The sequence below is a fragment of the Adiantum capillus-veneris genome, chromosome 2 (assembly GCF_014529385.1).
Source record: "Adiantum capillus-veneris isolate H3 chromosome 2, ASM1452938v2, whole genome shotgun sequence".
Classification (NCBI taxonomy): Eukaryota; Viridiplantae; Streptophyta; class Polypodiopsida; order Polypodiales; family Pteridaceae; genus Adiantum; species Adiantum capillus-veneris.
In genome coordinates this window covers 55049567-55073408 of record NC_140932.1, presented here as the reverse complement: position 1 = coordinate 55073408, position 23842 = coordinate 55049567, and the positions used below count along the sequence as shown (strand labels likewise).

The 23842-nt window shown below is 39.3% G+C and overlaps 2 pseudogenes; both read left to right on the top strand.

The window, feature by feature from the left end:
• Window positions 1-2995: 2995 nt before the first annotated feature.
• LOC147462816 (uncharacterized) lies at window positions 2996-4249 on the top strand (annotated as a pseudogene).
• An 8971-nt stretch (window positions 4250-13220) lies between these two features.
• On the top strand, window positions 13221-13736 carry LOC147462815 (uncharacterized; annotated as a pseudogene).
• The last annotated feature ends 10106 nt before the right edge of the window (window positions 13737-23842 follow it).

Genomic DNA, 23842 nt, shown 5'->3' with positions numbered 1-23842 from the left:
TTACATTTAGATAGGATCAGAGGGTGGAGGACTCTCTAGGTCTTAGAGGGAGTCTAGGGAGCGCGTGTCTGGCCTAGATCCTTCGACTTAGGTAGATTTAGGTAGACTGAGATAGTTTTAGGTATTAGAAGAGTAGGAGTTGGAGTGGTAGAAGCGGTGAAAGGAGATCTTGAGATTCCCAAGAGTCTAGAGAGAAACCAAAACACCATTATCACCATTTCACATGAGGAATAGGAGTAGAGTAAGTAGGACATCATGATTCAGGATCTAGAGCATTTCATGCATGTATACTTGCTTGTTAGATTAATCACGAGGTTGTAAAAGACGCAAAAGTGTGTTTGAAAGCTGAAGTGAAGTCTTAAAGTTGATGTGAGTGTTTCTGATAGAGCTGCAGAGCATCAAGAGCATTTCTGTTGGGAAAAAAATTAATTTTAAGCTGGGAGACATTCTACGCGTAGGATGTCTACAAGCTAATATGGTAGGAATTTTGGAATTTTGAGTTGACAAGTGTGTTCAAAGGTGGGGTTTATCCTATTTTCAACTGAAAAGTGGAAATTTGACCATATCTTGATAGGATAAGGCCAGATAGACTGAAATTGTCAAACATCCTACCCAAATTGTGCCAAGGTATTATTTTAAGACCAAAACCATAGGATGGCTGCATGAGCATGATCTGCATGATATATTGAGTGACTGAGAGAGGTTTCATCTCATTTGGGTGAGAAAATGGGATTCTAAGCAAACTTTAGCACTTTTGACTGAAAAAGGCTAGAACAGCTAAAATAGGGGACTTTTGAAGTCCAAACCAAAATCTAAGCATACCACTAGGTTACTGACATCAAGGGAAAGATGTGGGTCAAGTCTGGGGTCAAATAGAACAAAAAGACATCCTACGCGTAGGATGTCATCTGTGTGATTTTGCACTCCAAACCTAATTTTGAGCATACCAAAGTGATGAACATCTCAAGGAGAGTCTGTGCTTTGCATTTGAAGCTAATCTGAGCAAAAAGACATGCTACACATAGGATGTCTAAAGCAAGAAATTGAAGCCAGATATTGATTGTGGGCATAGCAAGGTGTTGTATAGCCTGAGGCAAGCCTCTTAGTCAATTTTGGTCCAAATTAGAGTTGATTAGACTGATCAAGACCAATAGCAGACTGTCGGATCAGATTTCTGATCCATTGACCAGCTTATAGGTGTCCAAATAAAAAAGTAAAAACAGTTGTGGACTCAGCACATCAAGGAGAATCCATAGTGCAAAAATCCACGCAAAATAGAGCAAGAGACATCCTACGTGTAGGATGTCTACTAGGGCCTACTGAAGAGAAAAATTAACTAAGCTTATATAGTGAGGTTCCATTTGGCTTAAGGGTTCCAGAACTTCTTTCAGAAGTGAATTTATACCTTGTTTGACCTTTTGACGGAGCAAAGACTGAATTCAGACTTTTCAGGTAAATTGACCAACATCCGAGGGAAGTACAGTTTCAGATTAGCAGACCTAATCCAGAACATCAACAGTGTATAAAATACAGTAGTAGTTGAGGTTAACTCTCCAGTTACACCAATCATTACTAAGATAATCTCTAGCGATTAAATGCTTTGATTCAATTGCCGAAATTAAACGCTTGTGTACAGGTATATTCAGCAGCAAAGCAAGAAGTTGTGCGGGAGACTGATCCTTTCCTAGGTGAGTGGTTTGATTTGTGATAAATTGCATTAATAAGTTTAATGAATTTAAGATCAGAAAGATACATTTGTAGAGACCAAAAGGTCGAAGGTGACCAAGGTAGCTTAGTGTCCACCGAGGAGAGTGTAACTCAGGCAAGGCTAGATCCACTAGCACTGATTATTGAGGTGGGTAGTGATATTGACACTTCATCAGACAAATCCTTCTTCATGATGGGTAGTCAACTGTTAAGTATGGAGCCTGATTTACCCTTGTAATTTTCTGTGGTAAAAGCGCACATTTGTAAGGCCCCCATTATGAGGAGAAGCCATCGTGCGTGAAGGAAAATCACTCACCGGAAACCAAAATTTTCACGGACAAGAATCAGGGGCAACTTTTCGCCGGAATATTCCTTTTCGCCAGAATATTATGGCCGAACGGCGGCCGGAAAGTGGTCGGAAAACAACCGGTCGGTTGGTCGGTGGCCGGTAGTCAATGGCCGATGGCCAGTGGTCGGAAGTCAATGGCCGGTGGCCGGTGGTCGGAAGTCAATGGCCGGTGGCCGAATTTAAAAGCGGACTTGTCTTCTCAAGGGCGGACACACATGGGCGGATTGGAGGGTCCGATTTGGACTTATTCGCACAAGGGCGGCTACACATGGCTGTCTCTCATAAGAGAGGGCAACCCTTTTGGCCTATAAAAGGAGGCCATTTCTACACACATTTGATAGTGTGTGAAGTTGATGCAACAAGGTGAGTGTGAGGTGGTGAGAGTGAAGCAAGGCGGGAGCTCCATTAAGGGTATAATCCCTTTGTAAACTACTTCTTGTTTTGAAGTACTAAAGCCATTGAGTGGCTGCTTTCCCGTGGACGTAGCCCACATTGGGTGAACCACGTATATCGTGTGTACTCTCTCTCTCTCTCTCTCTCTCTCTACTCTATAATCTCGTGTATATAAATCTGTCTCTCTCCATTAAGTAATCTACTCAATTATCTATTTAGCTACGTCTTATTTCCTAACATCAACAGCCAGGAGGTTTCACCTATGATGGACAAATGCCAGAAGGAAGCACCTCCCTTAATCCTTTGAATGATTCCAAGTTCACTGTGATCTTCTTAGAAGGAAAAAACTTGAGGGGAGCCCTAGTTTATTCTAACTATCGAGGACGTAAGTGTATTTGTATTGAAGAAAGACCAACTCAGAGACTGGAGATATTTCGAGTCTATGATGATGGAGATAGATTCCGAGATGAAAAGGGGAACCATTATCTGATAGTTAGTAACCTTGAGGATTACAACAGATATGGAGACAATCTGGAGAAGGGGAAAATGGTTTCAGAAACTCAAGAACCTCCACCAAACATTGATCGACCTGGAGCGATTTTTATGTATGATAAGAAAACAACCAGGGTTTCAACTTTTAATGAGAATGTGGGAATTTACAAACATGAGAGTGAGGGAATGATGTCTTACTTTCGCTGCAAGGAACCACACCCAAATGAGTTAAGCAAAGACAAGGTTCTTTACTTATTCTCTTATGAAATTGCTATGGGGAAGGATATAGTTTTTGTTGATAGGTACGGGCAAGAATACCAACATATTCTCCCAGAGGAGGTAGAAAAGGCAACAGTTCCAGGAGCAACATATGCCCCCGATGAAGTGCCAAGAGCCACCTACACCCCTAGCAAGTCGACAAATCCCTTTTTAGAGGAGTATGACGCGACCTCACATTCCGCCCGACCGCATACATTCAACAACCAAAACCAACCAGCAACTCAGCCATCATTGCAGGCATGGCTTTGACAAAGTGCAACATTAGAGCAAGACCGAAATCGAGATGGTTATCAAGCCGCACGAGGGCTAAGGGATTTACAAGAACCACCACTCTATTCACGGTATCAGGGAGAGAGTAAACCAAAAACTCAAGGGTCAACAGAGCCTGGAAGACCACCCATATAACGAGTTCGCAGAGATGAACCATCTCTTGCAAGAAATGTTAGAAATTATGGCTTAGGAGCACCACTGAGAGAGGAACTAGCCTACTACAAAAGACCAGAGGAGGTATATAGATTGGGACGAGGGGATCCAATGATGAGATTTGTAGACCATCGTAGAATTAGACCTTCTCAAGTGCAAAAATGGGTAAACAAGAAATACACGGGAAACAGGGATCCTAGAGATCATGTAGCAGCCTTTGTGCGTGTAATTAGAGCTCAAGAGGTGTTAGACTTCCCTACCCAATTTGCAGGGTTTGGACTAACCCTAGAGGATGACGCTGCTACTTGGTTCAACTCTGTGGAGCGTAGAGACTTTGAGTCTATGGAGGAGGTGTTTGACGAGTTTATCGAGGAATTATCACAAAGGGGGATAGCTAATGACTACCGTCTCACAAATCCATAAATTCAAACATAAAGATAGGGAATCTGTGCGTAAGGCATCCCTACGACTAAAAAGATATGTTAAGTTCTGCCATGTGGAAGAACTGTCAGCTCAGTCCAGACTTATGCTTATATTTATCTAAGGACTAAGGAATGCAGATCTCCAGAAGGACTTGCATATGAAGAGGATCACGACGTTGAATGAGTTAACTAAAGAGGCTCTTTACCTTGTAGACAATTGTGTGGTCTACAAAGAGGGTGAGTTCAAGGATCTTGACGACGATTCATCCTCACAACAAAGTGGAAGCAAGTCTTCTAAGACAACACCAAAAGGAGAAGTAGTTGTAAACCAAAAGCAGCTTGTAGAGGAACTGCTAAAAAAGATTAACTTGTACGCCAAACCCTAGGCTAAACAGCCCAAGTGGTGTGCTATTGAGCAAAAATGGACAAACCATGGGACGAAGGAATGTTATTATAACAAGGGATATGTGAGAGAGAGACCTTATGCTCCCCAAGCTCAGGTAGGATCTCCTCAAGTTCCACCGATGTCTAGATATCAAGCAGGCAACCTACCAGGACCTGTAGGTGTAGAAAGACCACAACATGTGTTGGGGAAACAACCACCCCTACCCGGATTACGACCAGTTGGCATAAGATAAACACCAATAGTAACCGAATCAGAAGAAAAGGCTTTGGTTCCTATGCATGCATATTATGAAGATCCCAATGGATATGCGGCAACCCTGCCTATTATCCACCGGAAGAACCCTCAACACTAGAACCATGGAGCATGATAGGAGGTGCAGGACCACTGACATTGTAGGCAGCAGGAGAAGGAAGATATAGCTTGGATGAACGAACATTGTTGTTCGTAGCCAACCGAGGCATGGGCGAGCAGAGACATGCATACCAACAAAGAGGAGCTCAAGGAGCACCTCAACAGCCTACAGGACCCTGCTACAAGTGTGGTGGAGACCATTGGCTAAGAAACTGTCCTCATGATGAAATCATTAGAGTCAACGCATATTGCACCGAGTGTGGAGTTACTCATTTGATTCTTGATTGCCCTAAGAACTCGAGCAAAGGAACAAAACCACCTTGAACATGCTGGAAGCAGTGCCTTCCAGTGGAGGGTCAGAAAACGAGATAATAATACCTATTAGATGATGGTTGAGTTTTTTGATTACTGAAGAATACGATACATTTTAGAGTAGCAAGTATAACTTTCTCAATATTGCTAGTTTCTTAGGCCAATTCTGTGTATTTTGTAGGTAGTAACCATATCAAATCATAGACTACAAACTTGGCTAGATATTGAGTAGTTTCTATGGGTTTCTAGAGGTCATAATGCTAAGCCCAGTTTTTTCATGTTTGCTGTATTTAGCACTTTATCATTGCCCCCAAGGTTTCAATTGTAAGAGATCCATTATCCTTTTGACATGCTCCATGGCTCCTTTTGAATCCAGAGGCCCAAAGGGAACTAAGAAAACATGTATATAGTATCTGTATTGAGCGTGACTATAGAAACTTTGATGATAGGTCCGCAGAATGGCAAAAATGCAACTTTTTTGTACCTATTTTTTTTGCCCAAAAAACATTTAGTGAGGTAAAAGCAACCATATGTTTTGGTCACCAACCCATTGAAGTTAACGGGGCATTTTATCTCATGTCCTACAAAAATATCCACTCTTATTTATATGCAATCAACCGTAAGAAATTGCTGTTTTGGGCAAAATACACTGGTCCATCAACTTTGGAGGTTTGTAGTGACCAAGGGATTAGAAAAATTACAAAATTCTCATTTATTCCATAAGTAGTAGTTATTGAACTTTAAGCCCATGAAAGGATTTTTCAAAATGAGTGGATCTACTATGGTTTTGGAATTTTTTCCCAAAACCCTGAAAGGACACTAGAATGGTAACCTAACAGGTCCACATAAAAGTGTCCTTTCAGGGTTTTGGGAAAAAATTCCAAAACCATAGTAGATCCACTCATTTTGAAAAATACTTTCATGAGCTTATAGTTCAATAACTACTACATACGGAAAAAATGAGAAACTTGTAATTTTTCTCATCCCTTGGTCACTACAAGCCTCCAAAGTAGATGGACCAGTGCATTTTGCCCAAAACAGTAATTTCTTACGGCTGATTGCATATAAATAAGAGTGGAGATTTTTGTAGGACATGAGATAAAATGCCCCGTTAACTTCAATGGGTTGGTGACCAAAACATATGGTTGCTTTTACCTCACTAATTGTTTTTTGGGCAAAAAAAATAGGTACAAAAAAGTTGCATTTTTGCCATTCTGCGGACCTATCATCAAAGTTTCTATAGTCACGCTCAATATAGATACTATATACATGTTTTCTTAGTTCCCTAGCCTTTGGGCCTCTAGATTCAAAAGGAGCCATGGAGCATGTCAAAAGGATAATGGATCTCTTACAATTGGAACCTTGGGGGCAATGATAAAGTGCTAAATACAGCAAACATGAAAAAACTGGGTTTAGCATTATGACCTCTAGAAACCCATAGAAACTACTCAATATCTAGCCAAGTTTGTAGTCTATGATTTGATATGGCTACTACCTACAAAATACACAGAATTGGCCTAAGAAACTAGCAATATTGAGAAAGTTATACTTGCTACTCTAAAATGTATCGTATTCTTCAGCAATCAAAACACGCAACCATCATCATATACTATGTTATATAGCATATTAGGTCCCCCAAAACTCAAGGAAGATTCGCTTTATGTTATACATTACACTTACACAATCAAAATTGAATTTGGATGTCAAGAAAGCCACCAAAAAAATCATAAAAGTGCTAATTTTGGCCAAAAAACAGGATTATGCAATTCTTGTAAATTGGTCATAACTTTCAATTTTAACACTTAGCTCTCCCTACAAGCATGAAAACATGTTGAGAACTATGAAGGCCTAACCTCTAGCCATCTAAACCTCACAAACATGAAGTTTAGAGTGGTATAGTTGCCAAAAATTGAAAAAAAGCCAAAAATAGGACCCATTTTTTCACACAATTTAGGTTCAGAAATGTTGTGCAAGAGTAAGGTTAATGGTGCGATAAATACTCAAAACAAAATGCTAAGTTTTTTTCAGCTCATAAGGCAACTTTGTGGATATATAGCACCTAAAAATTCATTTTCATACTCTTCAAATAATTCAAGCAAAATGGTCACTTAACAGGACACAAAAGTGTCCAAGGACATAAAAGTGTCCTATTACCATTCTAGTGTTAAGTAAAATTGGATGGTTTCAGTAATTATTATTGATAAAGACTTTCTTATCCTAAGGTTCTAGAAATTACTGATATTTCCAATTTTCATCATTAAAAATCCATAAAATTAGTAAAAATCGATTGTGGAAGTTAGGGGGGCTATTTGGAGTTGTAGGGAACCTGTCCGGGACTAGATTTAGCAGCAGGGGATGTTTTTTGACATGTAGGGCTGCTTGGGATGCAAGTTAATTACTACCATTTTCCAGCCTGTGAGTGCCAAGAAACCTATAAATATAACCCTTGCTTCACAATTTAGACAGACTCGGAGCCTTGATACACTCTCTCTCATCTAGAGAGACCGCTACACAGAAATTACTAGAGATTAAGCTCTAGTTGGTTAAATTAAATGGTAATTAGCCTAATCCTTCTTAATTAGCAAAGCTAGGTTAACCTATTTTCTTAATAAATTAAAGCTTAATCTTATGTATACTCAAAAATCCTCTCTTAATTAAATATTCTCTATTGATTGTTGTAAATTAAACTTAGGGATATTAAGCTAATTAACTATTATATCATATTAGGACTGAAATTGTCCATATTAACCATAAATTAATGGGAATTATATTAATTAAATTTAGATTATATTCAGATAATTATTAGAGCTGCATTGGATTATCATTAAGCTAGTAAAATTATTTTATAATTTTTTGAGTAATTTTCCTAATCATTTTAGCAGAATTACTCTGTTTTTAGGACAAATTAAAAGGGAGAAATTAGCAAATTGATTCAAAATGCTTTGAGCTATTTGTCAGAGGTTATTTACATGTAAAGGAACCCGTGATAATTATATTACTCATAGATAATCAATTTACCTAGTTATTTTAGCAAAATTACAGTCTTTTTATGATAAATTAAAAGGTAGAAATTAGAAAATTGATTCAAAATCCTTTGAGTTATTTATGAGAGGTTAATTACATGTTAGGAAACTTTTGATAATTATGTTAACCTCAGATAATTAGTTTACCTAATTATCTTAGCAGAATTACACTGTTTTTAGGATAAATTAAAAGGGGGAAAATAACAAATTGATTCAAAATGTTTTAAGTTATTTAGCAAAAGCTAATTACATGTTACAACACTGGTGAGAATTATTTTTTCCTCAGATAATTAGTTTATTTAATTATCTTAGCAGAATTACACTATTTTTAGGACAAATTAAAAGGGAAAAAATAGCAAATTGATTTAAAATGCTTTAAGATAATTATAACACATGAACTACATCTTAGGAGATCTGTGATAATTATTTTAACTTCAGATAATTAGTTTACCTAATTATCTTAGCAGAATTATGCTACTTTTAGGGAAAAATAGCAAAGTGATTCAAAATGCTTTAAGATAATTATCGGAGATTAATTACATCTTATTAAACTTGTGATAATTATTTAACCTCAAATAATTAGTTTATCTAATTATCTTAGCAAAACTACACTGTTTTTAGGATAAATTAAAAGGGGGAAAATAGCAAATTGATTTAAAATGCTTTAAGATAATTATTAGAGGTAAAATACATCTTAGGGAACCCGAGATAAATATCTTAATTACAGATAATTATTTTAGATAATTATCCTAGTGAAAACCACTATTATTGAGGGTAAATTAAAGGAAAAAATTAGCTAATCATGTGCTATGATTACATGCTATTTATCAGTGCTAGATTATAAGATAAAAAGGTTGTGATAGTCAAGGCTAGAAAAGTAGTATAGATATTTATCTAAGTCAAATTGTACTAAATCTAGCTAAAAACTAAAGAGGGAAATTATTAAATCATGCTATTTGAGTACATGTTATTTATCAGAGCTAGATTACATGATGAAAAGGCCATGGTAATTATGTCAAGGTTAGAAACTTAGTAAAGATATTTATCTAAGTCAAAATATACTAATTCTAGCTAGAACTTAATAGGGAAAATTAGTAAATCATGTTATATGATTACATTCTATTTATCAAAGCTAGATTACATAATAAAGAGGCCGTGGTAATTATGTCAAGGTTAGAAAAGTAGTATAAATATTTATTTAAGTCAATTATCCTAATTTTAACTAAAAAATGAAGATGGAAATTATATAATTAGGTTGAAAAATAATAAGATAAATACCAGAGGTCTAATATCCTTATCTACTTGTGATAAATATACCATAGTTAATTAGTGAGTTTAGAAAATTATAATAGACCAAAACTCCTATTTTTAACAAAAGATTAATTAAAATAAATAGACTTTGTGATCAATTTTTTTAAGGAAAATTATAGTAAGTGTAAACCTATGATATAAAGTTGAGGAAATGAAATCTTTAAGAGAAAATAAATAGAATAAATATTAAGCTCAAAATAAGCAGATTTCAAGCTTAAAATTCGATGGGGAAATTAGTCAAAAGATATAGAAAATTATAAGAAAATTAGGAAAGCTTAGAAAATCCTTAGGGAAGTTGTGGAAAAAGTTATCATGCCTATATAGACAAATAAGAAATTACTAGGTCAAGAATCTACCAATTAAGACTACAAATTTAACACAAAATTGGGTAAAATTGGATACAAAGGATAAGTCTAGCTTTTGGACTATTTACCTAATGATTAGACGTTCTTTTTTATAAGGATAAGAAGTTATGGCACCTAAAAGGACCCGAGAAAATCCTACATCTAATGATGAGGACGTAGCTACAAAACGAACTAGAGCGTCGCACGACGATGAAGTTGGGCCTAGTAGTAGGCCTACGGAGGAGAGTCTTCAGGCGCCAGTGCAACAGCATATGGCCAATCAATCCCAGGTGGGTTTTCCATTATTCAATTAAGTCTTTAAATAGTTTAAGTTCTTTTATAAGTTAACATTGCATACGTAAGGAGTGAGTAAGAATCAGAAAAGGAATAGTTGGTCAAAAGGTAACTTCCAAGAAATCAACGTGCATTTTTTTATAAAGTAGGAAAGAATTGTTTGGATTAAAACTGGTTGAATTAGGAAAGATATGATTGATCATCCTTAAGATAACTTGTCTCAAGACAACTTCGACTCCTTGGTATATTTTGATGAATAATGATTAGCTTTCTAGCCACGGATAAGTCGGTTACCCCCATGAACGATGAGTTTCTACACCGTGTCATGTCTTGATGTCTCTACATAAGTTAGGATACCATTTTTTATCCTAGGGGAGCTGCCCGGTTGTGGGCAATTGGTTTGGTGTATGGGCACCCGGAACCTTGGGTGGGGGTTTATCCACTTCGGATTGTGAATAAGGAATGGATGCCATTTTTTTTCACCCTTAGGTGGTCTTGAAACAAGAAGAGTACTGGTCATGGGTATTATGGATAATGTTTTGATTGACAGTACCCTGTCTTAAGTTTAAAGATATCTGTTTGCTAAAAGAATGTTTCCAATATTGTTTTCAAGGGCTGTTTTAATAAAATTCTCTCATGAAAGATACAAGGAATCATTATTTTAATTGTGATAAGAATGTGGTAGTAAATAAAAAACAAAAGAATCATGTGTGAGTGTGGGGTGGTAAGTGGGGTTTGACTAAGGTTGTCAATCATGGACGGGTGGACCTGATTAGTCAGGTAACTATCCATCCCTACGCACTAAAACGTTTAGAAAACTTATTCACTTGGAAGAGGAGTCCACCAGCGGCTGTGCCCTCACATATGTTAGGGGGAAAAAAGCGTTGGTTGAGGATACCTTAGCCCAATTTGTGGAAGTTATAAGGCCGAAATAGTTTTTTGTACTTTTAATACGATTGTCCCGTTTTGGTTGCGAGACAGGACTAGGTCTTCTTCTAAGGCTATAGACCCAAGCCATTGTCAATGGTAAAGGTCTATTCCTTGTATTTTTCTTGTTTAGAGACTTTGATTTTTATCAGACCTAGAGACCTATCAAGGATCCCATCCCGATCTTGGTATTGGCGGGTTGGGGACCTTACATAGTATTTCTTGCAGTATGAGTGCTATATAGCATAACTATGTGTAATAATAGCCCGATGGTCCTCTCTATGCTATAATGTGTGCCATGTAGCAGGACTCTATCAGAGTATGACAACATCATGTCTGCTATATAGCAGACATGTGTGTATAATAGCACAATATATATATCTATGGTAATATGTGTGTTATCAGATTATATAATATTATGAGAGCACTATGTGTGCTACATAGCAGATTTTAGTGTAATAGTAGCACAGTATCCATGTCTATGCTATTATGTGTGTTATGCAGAGTGTGATATGTGTAATAATAGCACAATATCCCTGTCTATGATATTTTCTGTGTTATGTAGAAGAACTGTGTTATAACATGAGAGCAGTATGTGTGCTATATAGCAGACGTGTGTGATGTGTGTGTAATAAAAGCTAAAAATCCCTATTTATGCTATTATGTGTTATATAGCAAAATTGAGCATGTAATGAAAGCTGAGTAATCTATCTATGCTATTATTTGTGCTATGTAGCATAGCTATATGTATTTATACCAATGCATCTATAGCTATGCTATTATGTGTGATATATAGCAAAATGTAATTCTAATGCATTTTTTTTCAAGCAAACATAGTATTTCTTGAAGTTTAAAGATAGCCACCCACATGTGAGAATTGGCCAAAGGTCCTTTGAGAAGCTGAAGCCTTGGTTCATGCGAAAATTGAAAGACCGAAATACTTGCTATTGTGTTTATCATATCAAACTGATGTATCTCAAAGATGCATTTAATTTTATGCGCTCATCTGCTTTTGGTTTTCATCGGAGGTCATGTACATGTAAATGCAATGTTTGAAAATCAGATGGGGTGAATGCAGAATGTCTTGCTGTTGAGCACTCGTTTTTAGGGATCACGAAGTTGTGGGAATCATGTGTATGTACAAAGGTTGAGGGGGATATGTTCCATAAACACACCTACTTGATGGGCCAATGCAAAAATTGTGGTGTGGAAAAGCTCATCCTTTGTCCACGAGAACGTGCAGAAATGACAAAGACAGTTCCACTGCAAGTCTTTGAGGACATTAAAGTTCAAACTAAGCATGGTCTAAGTAAGAGAAATATGTTGTCACTCAAACAGGTGGCTTTAAGTGAGCTAACATGGAGGATAAAAGACGACATCAGAATCTTCATCGAGCACAATTTCACTTACAGATGGCAGGCACATCAATACAGAGAATGTTTGAAGGTGTTTCCTTCAGATACCATTATATCTGTAGTAGACTTTGCTGAAAATTACTCGTTCAAAGAGCAAAATGAAGTACAACCCATGCATTGGTATACATATCAATGCACCATCCTTGTTCACATAACGTACATGCGTGACAATGAAGATGATAGTATTATCAAGCATATGCATTTCTACATCTCCGATGATAGGCAACATGATACGCTATTTGTCTAGCATTGTTTTCTTCTTTGTGATCAGTGGCTTAAAGACCAGGGGCTGAATTTCAAGAAGCATTGGGTGTGGTCAGATGGTGTAGCCTCGCAATTCAAGGCTGCAAGGCGATTTTACTTTGTTGCTAGATATTACCAACTAACAAGTACAGAGATGACATGGAATTTTTTTGGCTCTGGCCATGGCAAGGGGGAGCATGATGACGCTGGCGCTGTGATAAAGAGAGACCTTACACATGAACAACTCAAGAGTAATGGAGTTGTTCTTAGGCAATCTGCAGACGTGGTTTCATTTTTTACGAGAACAATGTCCAATGCTGCATGTAGCTCTTATGAACAATCCACTAAAGCAAGTCCTACTATAAACAAGAAATTTTGGCTAGTAAAAGAGACAGAAGTAGACAGGTATAATATATGGGGTTGTGAGAGAGTACCATGATCTCGATTACTCCATTGCATTTTAGGCTTTTGTCGTGATGATCCTACTCAATTAAGGACGAGGCGGCTCTCTTGTTTTTGTGATGCTTGCATGAAGGGCCGTTGGAGGACTTGTTCCAGAAAATCATATGCAGGCAAGTGGACACATAAGGCATTGAAACCACTCTCTGAGGTACCATAAGAGAGTGATGTACCAGAAGATGAAGCTCCAATATTTGAGGGATCCCAGGATATGCCGAGTGAGTATCTCATTGAAGGTGATGACTTTGCAGTCAATGCAGACGCTGGCAATGCAGAAGGTGTAGAGTTCTTTCTTTTGAGATTTACAAAGAGAAAATGGATGACAGATTGCATCTTAAGAGATAAGTGGAAAAACAAATGTGATAAAAACACTTATGTTGTCACAGGGTGTTATTATCAACAGCAAGAGGGGGACCCAAATCACTACACTCTACTTGATGATAGGGGAGTTACTAACCTGTACTCTCACCTTGTTCGGGCAATCAAGTTTGACATGCCTTTGGTAGATGCTACCTCAAAGACATATTATTTATCTCCGGAACTACATGAAACCATTTACAATGCCATGCCCTATGAAGCAACATGATGCCTATTTAACATTCTTATATTATGTTCTATATAGCCTTCACCATTCAGTACCTCCTTACACATGTCCATTGTGCTATGTATCACATAGCACACAACCACATAGAGCACATAGCATAGAATCACACACATTTCAGATAATGAGGTTACTATTGTGAACATGTTGCACCTTGAAGAAAGTTAGCCAAGATATTTGTCGGAAACGATTGGGAAGAAAACATTATCAAGATCATCCCATTCACTTTCTTGATGACTCTCAGGTAAACATGTCTCATTCTTACAATGAATAACTCCCAAGTTAAACATCTCACTCTTATGAATAGCTACCCATTGGGTGTTATGGAGTTGTGTACATGCTGCTATATGAGAAATGTAGCCAAGTAATGTGTCAAGATAGTCCATTGTCTCTACCTAGGCTATTATGTGTGCTATATTGCACAAGTGTGTGTAATAATAGCCGAATGTCCCTGTCTACGCTATAAAAGGACTCTATTGTAGTAAGATAGCAACATGTGTGCTATACAGTAAAAGTGTGTGTATCACATAGCACAATGTTCCTATCTATGATATGATGTGTGGTATGTGAACGAGCTATATTACATATTGAGAGCACTATGTGTGCCATATAGCGTAAGTGTGTGTAATAAGAGGCCAATCCCCCTATCTATGCTATTATGTCACATTATTTCTTGCAGTATGAGTTCTATATAGCATAACTATGTGTAATAATAGCCTGATGGTCCTGTCTATGTTATTATGTGTGCCATGTAGCAAGACTCTATCAGAGTATGACAACATCATATCACCAAAATAAAATTACATCATTGAATCATTAAGTTTAGAGAACTTTGAACATGTCAGTTTTTTGTATAGTAATCGCAAGTACATTTAGTGCGCAAAATGATGTATACGTGATTCCATAATCACAATCAACCTTCCCTATATACTTCTCGTTGACTTCTATAGTGGATGATGACACGAGCAGACACTATGTCCGAAGGATTTTCAAACTGGTTCATCTTTGCATAAGCATTAGGGTTGGGTGAGACTGCCCACTTGACTAACCAAGGGAACAATGTGCTAACCAGGTAAATTGGGGACTGACAAATCTCAGTTGGTTCAAATGAAGTAGGACACACCCAAGTCCTGGGAGGGTTGAGCAGACACTTGAAGAGTGTGTCATCCACCACGAGTGTATTATCAGAGTTGAACTTAGGATAGTGCTTCCAAAAGTCTTTCAAACACTTGAAAAATATGGGCTTTGCGTTATATCTAGATGGAGGGATCCCAAGAACTTCATTTAGCTTGAAGCTCGCCTCTCTACACCCCTCTTGACTGATAATATTGAGGAGAAATTGTTTGTTCCGTGTAGGAAAGCATGCACTCAAAGCAAGTGCTAGATTGTCCTGGGTTATGTAGCTCCATAGTGCAACTTGTGCTCTTTGCAATAGTGCGTGCAAAAAGATTGATGCATTGGGCCTGACCACATATTCAAATTGCATCTTTCCTGTAGCATTTGGCCCAGTGACTACCGAATACCTTGATCTTGCCCAATTAGGAGTACTGCTTCTCGCTATTCCTTTGTAGAAGGAGACCTTATACGTCCTTAAGAGAAGCCCATTCACATCCAGTATGATGCATAAATTGTCCCTTCTCTTCTTGTCCTCACAAGACACAAGAGGCAGTGCAACAATCTGTACTGGCATTACCACAAGACACTCTGGCCTCTCTTGCCTCTTATATTCATGTCCATTTTTGGCCTCTTTATCTGCATTATTTGTACCTGCCTCATTTGTATCTGTAGCAGTCGCTCGACCCATAGGGACCTCTGGACTTTTACCTTTGGTATTCCCAATAGTGGGATCTATACAAGACTCAGTTGTATCATGTGTAACTGCCTCTTTCGTGTCCACATCAGCCATGAAATGTTCTCCCATTGCCTCTCCCGATGGAACTGCTCTGTCAGTGGGCACCTCTGTGCCTTTCCCTGCCTCATTGTTTTGCTCTATACATGCCTCAGTTGTATTATGTGTATTTGCCTCTTTCATGTACGTAGCAGCCACGACAACTTCTCCCATTGCCTCTCCCGATTGAATTGCTTTTCCACCTACCTTATCTATGTCGGCAGAAGCCGCGACATCACCATTACCCATTGTTGATCCTATTCCAAGTACTCTCTTAGTGAGGTCCTCCTCACCCAAGCCTCCCATATCTTCAACAGCGGCATATGTACCCTTTGCCTCCTCTGCATCAACAATGTCATCAGCTGCATCACTTGGACAGACCACCTCGGCTTGGGCTGTGACATCACTTGTACCCACTGCCTCACGTGTTCCAGCTTCTCTCTCAATGAGGACCTCCTCACCCATGCCTCTGGTATCCTCAACAGTGGCATATGTACCCATAGCTACAACTGCATCAAGAAGGGTATCTATGACAGCATGAACAATACTTTTTGTTCCACCATCATTGACATTGCCATCAGCAACGGCATCTATGCTAACATCAACTTCCATAGCATCCACAATGTCATTTGTTCAGGCATCAACTACCGTAGCATCAGCAATGGCATCTGTGCGAGATTCAATAGTGGCATCTGTACCCATAGCCACAACTGCATCAAGAAGGACATCTATGACAACATGAACAATACTTTCTATTCCACCATCATTAACATCGCCATCAGTAGCAAAATCTATGCAAGCATCAACTTCCATAGCATCCACAATGTCATTTGTGCAGGCATCAACTAGCGTAGCATCAACAATGGCATCTGTGCAGGCATCAACTACCATAGCATCATCAATGGCATCTGTGCCAGATTCAACTGTGGTGGGGGTGGTTAATGTACCCTTTTCAAGTTTAGCACGGTCAACATCTGTATGCACATCATCATGCACAACCTGCACATCAATTGCATTAGGCACATTTGGAACAAATTCAGCAGTACTAGTAGGTGTGCAGGGATCAACTGTATCAAAAGACTCTCTTTTTTTCCTGTAACACCCTGGAAGCTGTACCACCCCCTCTTGGATTCTTCACAAGATAAGACTGAGCCAGTGAGCCTACAGACCCCTCAACTGTATCAAAAGACACTTTGTGTTTTCCTGTAACCCCCCTGGAAGCTATAGCACCCCTTCTTGGATTCTTCACAGGATAAGACTGAGCCAGTGAACCTACAGACCCCTCATCTAAAAACCCTGAAGAGTGAGTGCGTTTCATGCAAGTTCCTCTTTTTTCAGCTTCTTGATTATCCAAGACATATTACTAAACATGTACAAAAAATAAATCAAATAGTTTAAAACTACTCGATGCAAAAAATTAAGAGACATGTCGCTAACAAATTCCAACACTTGATTCATCAATGAGCATGGATACAATAGGGGTGCAATGGATTGCACATGCCTTCTAAAGACATCTTCTAATTGCATGAAGTTACAACAAAAACACACTCATTGCTTTGCATTTGGTTTCTTCCTCTTCCTAAACGAATCAAGAGGTATATCCATTTTGGGACTTCCACCTAAGTTCTTGGGATTTGATTTCTTGCGCTTTGGTGTTGGCTTCTTTCCCTCTGGAGGGGTTGTTTCTTTCACCGCATCTGCAACTGCCTCATCTGATGCTTCATCTCTAGTGTCCACACTTGGTGATGCTTTGGCACTCAACGGAGAACGCAACAACTTTCTTGGAGTTAGTTGTTGCCTAGGTGATTTGGCTGCAGAAGACTTTGCCATCAAGATGTTTTCAAATACTCCACGTACTGCATCCCCTACGGCACACTCGGCTTCAAGGTCTGGCTGCATCCCTGGGGTAATCAGGCCATTATTCCTTGTGGAATGCATCATTTTGTTGGAGCCAGCATGCAATGATTTTTCTACAAAGCAAGCTATTTACAAAGTCTCACTTGGAATATCCCAAAATACACACATAAATACTGATTTTGGTACCTACCAGTGGCTTGTGTAGAGACTCTCTCTATTTTTGTCCTCAATGATTCTTGTATACAGGTCTCTGTTGAGATGTCTGTACCTGCAAATGATTTCATTAAATGCAAGAGTTTAAACTCCCAATGGAAAGTGGGCCAGCAATAGTACCAGTAAATAATTGACACAGTGACTACTTGCACTTGATTCTTTTATATCACTCTTCACCTTCAGACCAATCATATGCTTAGGTCTAGGGGAATAGATATGTTGCAATCTAGTGCAACACTATAGAATTAATCCCTAAATACATGCACGAAGCATAGCATATAGTACACATGGATGCAAGGCAAGGAGAATACATCCAAGGTTCTGGCATCGAACGGGAATCCACATCCTACACAATGGTAGAACCCATTAAGTGCCACCTCGCTAATGCTCTGCTCAAAATCCACAAGAGGAAAAGGCTTCATCAAAAGTGGCCCCCACATTATGTGAAGTCTTCTCCATGGCAACACAAAATTTAAAGTGCTCTGATTCCTGTGCTATGTTGGTCTCTACTTCTGCAAGTAGTGCCTATGAAACAAAGAAGACAACACATCTAATTTAAGTCTCAATAACCCAACAAAAGTAGATTGCTGAAAAGAATATGCAGCGTGAATCTTATCCCTTATTTGCAATACCACATATAAGACAAGCACTTACTCTATATGCTATAAACACAAGCTTGATGTGGTATATGATATGCACTGTGCTATATAGCACATAGCACAGTCCAAGTATAATGTGCTATAAGTGCTACATAGAGTATGCACTGTAGATCATAGCAGAGAGACGTTTTACCAGATATAGCCCAAAATTTTTCTCTATATGCTATATAGCACAAGCTTGTTGGGTATATGATATGCAATAGGCTATATGAGACATAGCACATAGCATATAGCACAAATATTGTGCTATGTAGCACATAGCACAGTTAGAGATGGTGCTATGTAGCACATAGCAAAAATAGAGATTGTGCTATATATCACAATTCACTATTCCACACACTCTAGGGCTATATTGTGAACATATAACACACAAAATGTGCTATTTAGCACATAGCACATAAAACAATTGTGCTATGTAGCACATATCAATATTTAACACACACTTCAGGGCTATACTGTGAGCATATAGCATACAGGTTATGCTCTATAGCACCTATTACACATGTCCATTGTGCTACGTATCACATAGCACGTAACCACACAGAGCACATAGCATAGAATCACACACATTCCAAATAGATGAAGGTACTTTTGTGAACATGTTGCACGTAGATTGAACTATAAAGCACATAGCACATAACCACATGGAACATAGCATATAACCACCCACTCCATGAAGATGATGGCTATGTTGTGACCATATAGCACTATTTTGTGCTATATAGCACATAGCAGAAATAGAATATGCTCATACAGTACATAACCATACAATCCAAAACACTCTAACCACATAACCACATGGAAGTGAACCACATACTCCAAAACAAAGTGAAGCATATGTAGGAGGGTATGCAACTTTGCTTTAGCCACATTGGTTTCTAATTCAGCAACGTTCTATCTAGTAGTACTCGAGAATTGTCCAATTAAATCAATTAGGCGTTGTCGAGCTACAGGGTCTTGCACGTAATCAATCTCAGTTTGCAACTTTATAGCAAAAGTGTTTGAGCTTTGAGCACCCTCAGCCCTATGCAATTCTCTGACTTGATCCTCTACCTAATTCTTTGCACCCTCTAGTCTTGACTTATAGCCTTGCAATCTGCCCTCTGCAATATTCTTCATTTCTGCAAGTGCCCTGCTATCCTCCTCTGCCAATTGTACCAAGAATCCTCCTGTAGGCACGCTTGACAATGGTACAGACGTACCTTCTATTTTCAATGATGATCTGGTAGAGGCAGCAGTGGTTTTGGAACCTCTCCCTCTACCACTCATCTGCTCTTCCCACCTCTTGATCTTGTTTCGCAAGTTGTGTCTTTCTTCTGAGGCTCTCATTGCCCTCTCTGCAAAGATAGCCCAAGAAATTTGATGTTTGCCAGATTCACTGCAATTTTCCAATGCAAAGGCCTTTGCAAATTGAGTCCCAACTTCATACATGAGGGACCCTCCTGGTAGACATCCCAGTGTCTCCACACAAGCTTTTGTAAGAACTCCGACCGAGCATGGTATGCCTTCACTTTCTTCTGGCTACTCGAAATAGGGTTTGGGCATATAAAGACAGCTTCCCAGTCCTCCTCAGAGATGTCATTGTTTCCTGTCAAGCTATGCGGATCAACTCCCTCCAATGGCAATCCACACTCCATATGAAATTCCTCGCCAAGACAACAAAACTTTGTATGCAGAGGTGGTTCGATGTTCCTAACTAGACTGCTGCTTGCTTGAATCGGATGCTTTGAGGAAGGTGCCATGATGCAGTCTCAAGTGATATACATGCACATCATCCAATGAACTCATGAGACGTGGTGTGCCCTCGCTTATCATCCCTGCTAAAAAGAAATAGGAACTTTATGGGCCTGCTCTTGTAAGCAGGGCATTCAAGGTGATGTGCTATGGGATTTTCCCGAAGGTTGCATGCAGCTTGTGGACTAGCAAATTACCTTGGGATTCTATGTCCTCTCATGCAACTAGCAGAGCAGCATTAGGTTTTGCTTGCCTCTTGTTGCAAATGAGCAAGGTGTGGCACTCATGTAGCTCCAAATGCAACTTAATGTAGCTAAATGATCCCAGGTGGGGCGTGAGTGCTCAAGCAGTAGAGAGTGTACATGTTCAATGGGAGAGACATACCTTGAAGAGAAGAGGGCGGTTACTGCAATCGTCCTTGAAGCAGACAAGCTTGCACAGTAGAAGTTCTAAGCACAGTAGACCTTGAGGACGCACGTGCAGACAAGCTTGCACAGTAGAAGCTCTAAGCACAATAGACCTTGAGAGAGAGAGAGAGAGAGAGAGAGGCGGGGGGTCGAGGGGCGACCACGGTGTTTGAAACTGCCAACTACTCATGAAAGAAAGTGGGTGTGTGAAGGCTGAATTTTTAAGTATAACATTTTTTAGAATATAAATTTGGACGTCTCAAATATGGCTTCCTTGCAATACCCTTGCGGCTTACATCTCTTGTGGTTCATTTCAAAGATCCTTTTTAGCATCCTGCAATTGTGTTCTCAAATGAAGGAAAATTTTTGCGATGCGTTGCAAATCCTCCAAGTCAAAAAATGAAAGGCTTTCCGGCTCTTGCTGAGTGCGATGAGGAGACAATGGTGTGCCCTTGGAAGCTGATCTATTGCTCATTCTTGCTCGGCCCGAGTTGTCCACCCACATTTCAACTGATTCAACCTCATGTTTTTAAAATTGATGTTGAGAATTACACATTCTCCACTTGTTGATATGGCCCTCATAGTAGCCCTTCTCATGTAGATCCTACAAATACTACAGAGTGAACTCAGCCCAATTGAACTTCATGGTTGTACCACTGGCAATCAACACAAGACTAAATTTTTTGAAAAATTCCTTTATGAATGTGGATATGATCTCTAGGTTTGTTGGAACCTTCTTGTAGACCTTATAGTGTAGTTGCATCACCTACTCATACATGTCGTTGGAGATGCAGCAGCATTTAATGCAATACTAGCTAGGATCCTTCGTCTGAAAACATTGAACCATTCCACATCACTAAGCTTCTTCCACCTCACCAATTTGGGATTTGAACCAGTCATGGAGAGGCCATAAGCAACATAAAAATCTTCCACAGTTACAAAAAATTTCTTTGGCAATGGGATCTCCACCTTGGGATCTCTCCACGCACTACACACATGCAATAGGAATCTTAGCAAAAACCAAAAAGTTACATGATCAAGAGAGTAAAATACATTCCATCTACATATGTAATGTCCCTCTCTCTCTTTGGATATGAATAGAAAATCCACTGCTCATTGGTGAGCCAATCTAGGACTGCATGCAAGGGACATTGAACAGAGGAACACACCACACACACACACACATACACACTCGTTGGGGGGGGGGGGGGGGGGGGGGGGGGGGAGAGAGAGAGAGAGACATAGAGAGAACATGAGTTGTTATTTCCTTTGCTTTCATGCATGAATCGTGACATTGGGGATCCCTTGGAATCAAGCAGCTTCACTCTTTTGCGAGGTGGAGGAGAAGCAGTAGTAGACTTGGCCCTGATGTGGGTTGGTGGATGGTCGTCAAAGGTCTCTCATTGGTAGTCCAAGCTCTCTATCTTCCTTGCAGCATGCTAAGCGGCAATTGATGGCTGCTTGGCAGATCCCCCACATCTCTTGCATGTGGCCCAACCCGCTTCCATGCATGCTTCATCAATACACTTCAGTCAATAACGTCCCCACCAAAATCGACTGCTGAGAATGGAAAAAGGGAGCTTTGGCTCACCAAGTTAAAATTTGAGTTTGGAAAATGTCCCACTACTCAACCTTACATGATTTCATCCCACTCATTTTAAATACACAATTTTGTATACTCATCCTAAATATTGTCCTTATGCTATTGATATTTACTCATTGTGCCACATGCTATCTAGCACAAACAAAAAGTGCAACACGTTACACCCCCTAATCGGCCAAACCATAAGCATCTTTGCAGGGAAAACCTTAATTGGCCAAACCAAAAGCTGCTAGCCCTAATCATCCAAACCATAAGCATCTTTGCATGGCCAACCCTGATCGGCCCTAATCAACCAAACCATAAGCGTCTTTGCATGGCCAACCCGAATTGGCCAAACCAAAAGCAGATAACAATGTAAACTACCTTACATTCTCTAGCCATGCCTGATCCCCGCATACCTCCATTTAGAGATACACGGAGATCAGGACCACTAGGTCATACTTTGTTCTTTATTGGTCAATGCCTATATTCATGGGTGCGGTATAAGTACACACCCACGTCCACATGAAAATGCATGTAGATTAAACCCAAAGCTGTAGCAGTGTAACCTAAAACTCCTACCAACCAAACTAATTAGGTTTAATTTGCTGGTCAACTAAGTCGATTCAAAGCCGCAAAAACTAAGTACTTTGGTTCAGTGTTAATTGTTTATCCAGCCTACAGTTTACCAAAAGTCGTTTCCCATTACAAGTTCTACATTGGTACAATATAAACTACCTTACATTCTCTAACCATGCTCAAACCCCACACACCTCAATCTAGAGGTGCACGGAGATCAGGACCACTGAGTTATATTATCATCTTTATTAATCAATGCCTATATTTGTGGGTGTGACATAAGTACATACCCATATCACATGATAATACATGTAGAGGACAAACCCTAACACTCTAACACTCTACGCTGCTTTACACGACCAACCGTAAGCATCTTCACACGACTAGTGGATTTAGAGCGGCCAAATCAAAAGACACTAATAAGCAGCTAACCCTAAGCGGACTGAAATAGCCCAATTGCTTACCATAAGAGGCTAACCCTAAGCGGAATATTGAAATAGCGAGACTAGTGTGATACTAAGTCAATTTAGAGCGGCCAAATCAAAAGCCACTAACCTTGAGTTGCTAGCCATAAGCGGCTAGCCCAAGGCAGCCAAACACAACCAACTCTAAGCAGCTAAACATTGCATACCAAAATGGTTAAACTCAAGATTTTGTAAATCAATTTAGAGAATCTTCATATGGCCATCCCTAAGCGCCTTTACAAGGCCAACTCCCAATGGGAAAAGCAAACGTCTAAATCAATTTAGAGCATCTTCATACGGTAAGTCCTAAGTGCCTTTACAAGTCCAACTCTGCGTGAGAAAATCAAACGTTGATCACCCTAAGAAGCTAGTCCTAGCGAACTGAAATAGCTCAACCACTTATCCTAAGCGGCTAACCATACTCATATTATTAACAGGACATAAAAGTGTTCCATTACCAACCTAGCGTTAAACTGTATAAACTAATGCAACACTAAGCCGATTTAGAGTGGCCAAATCAAAAGCCGCTAACCTTCAGTGGGTAGTCCTAAGTTGATACCCCTAAGCGGCCTAAAATAGCCAAGTGCAACAAAGTAAAACCAAAGCAGCTAGCATTAAGTGGCCAAGCACTACACTCTAAAATGGCTGAACTAAAGATTTCCTATATCAGTTTAAAGTGTCTTTATACGGCAAACCATAACCGCCTTT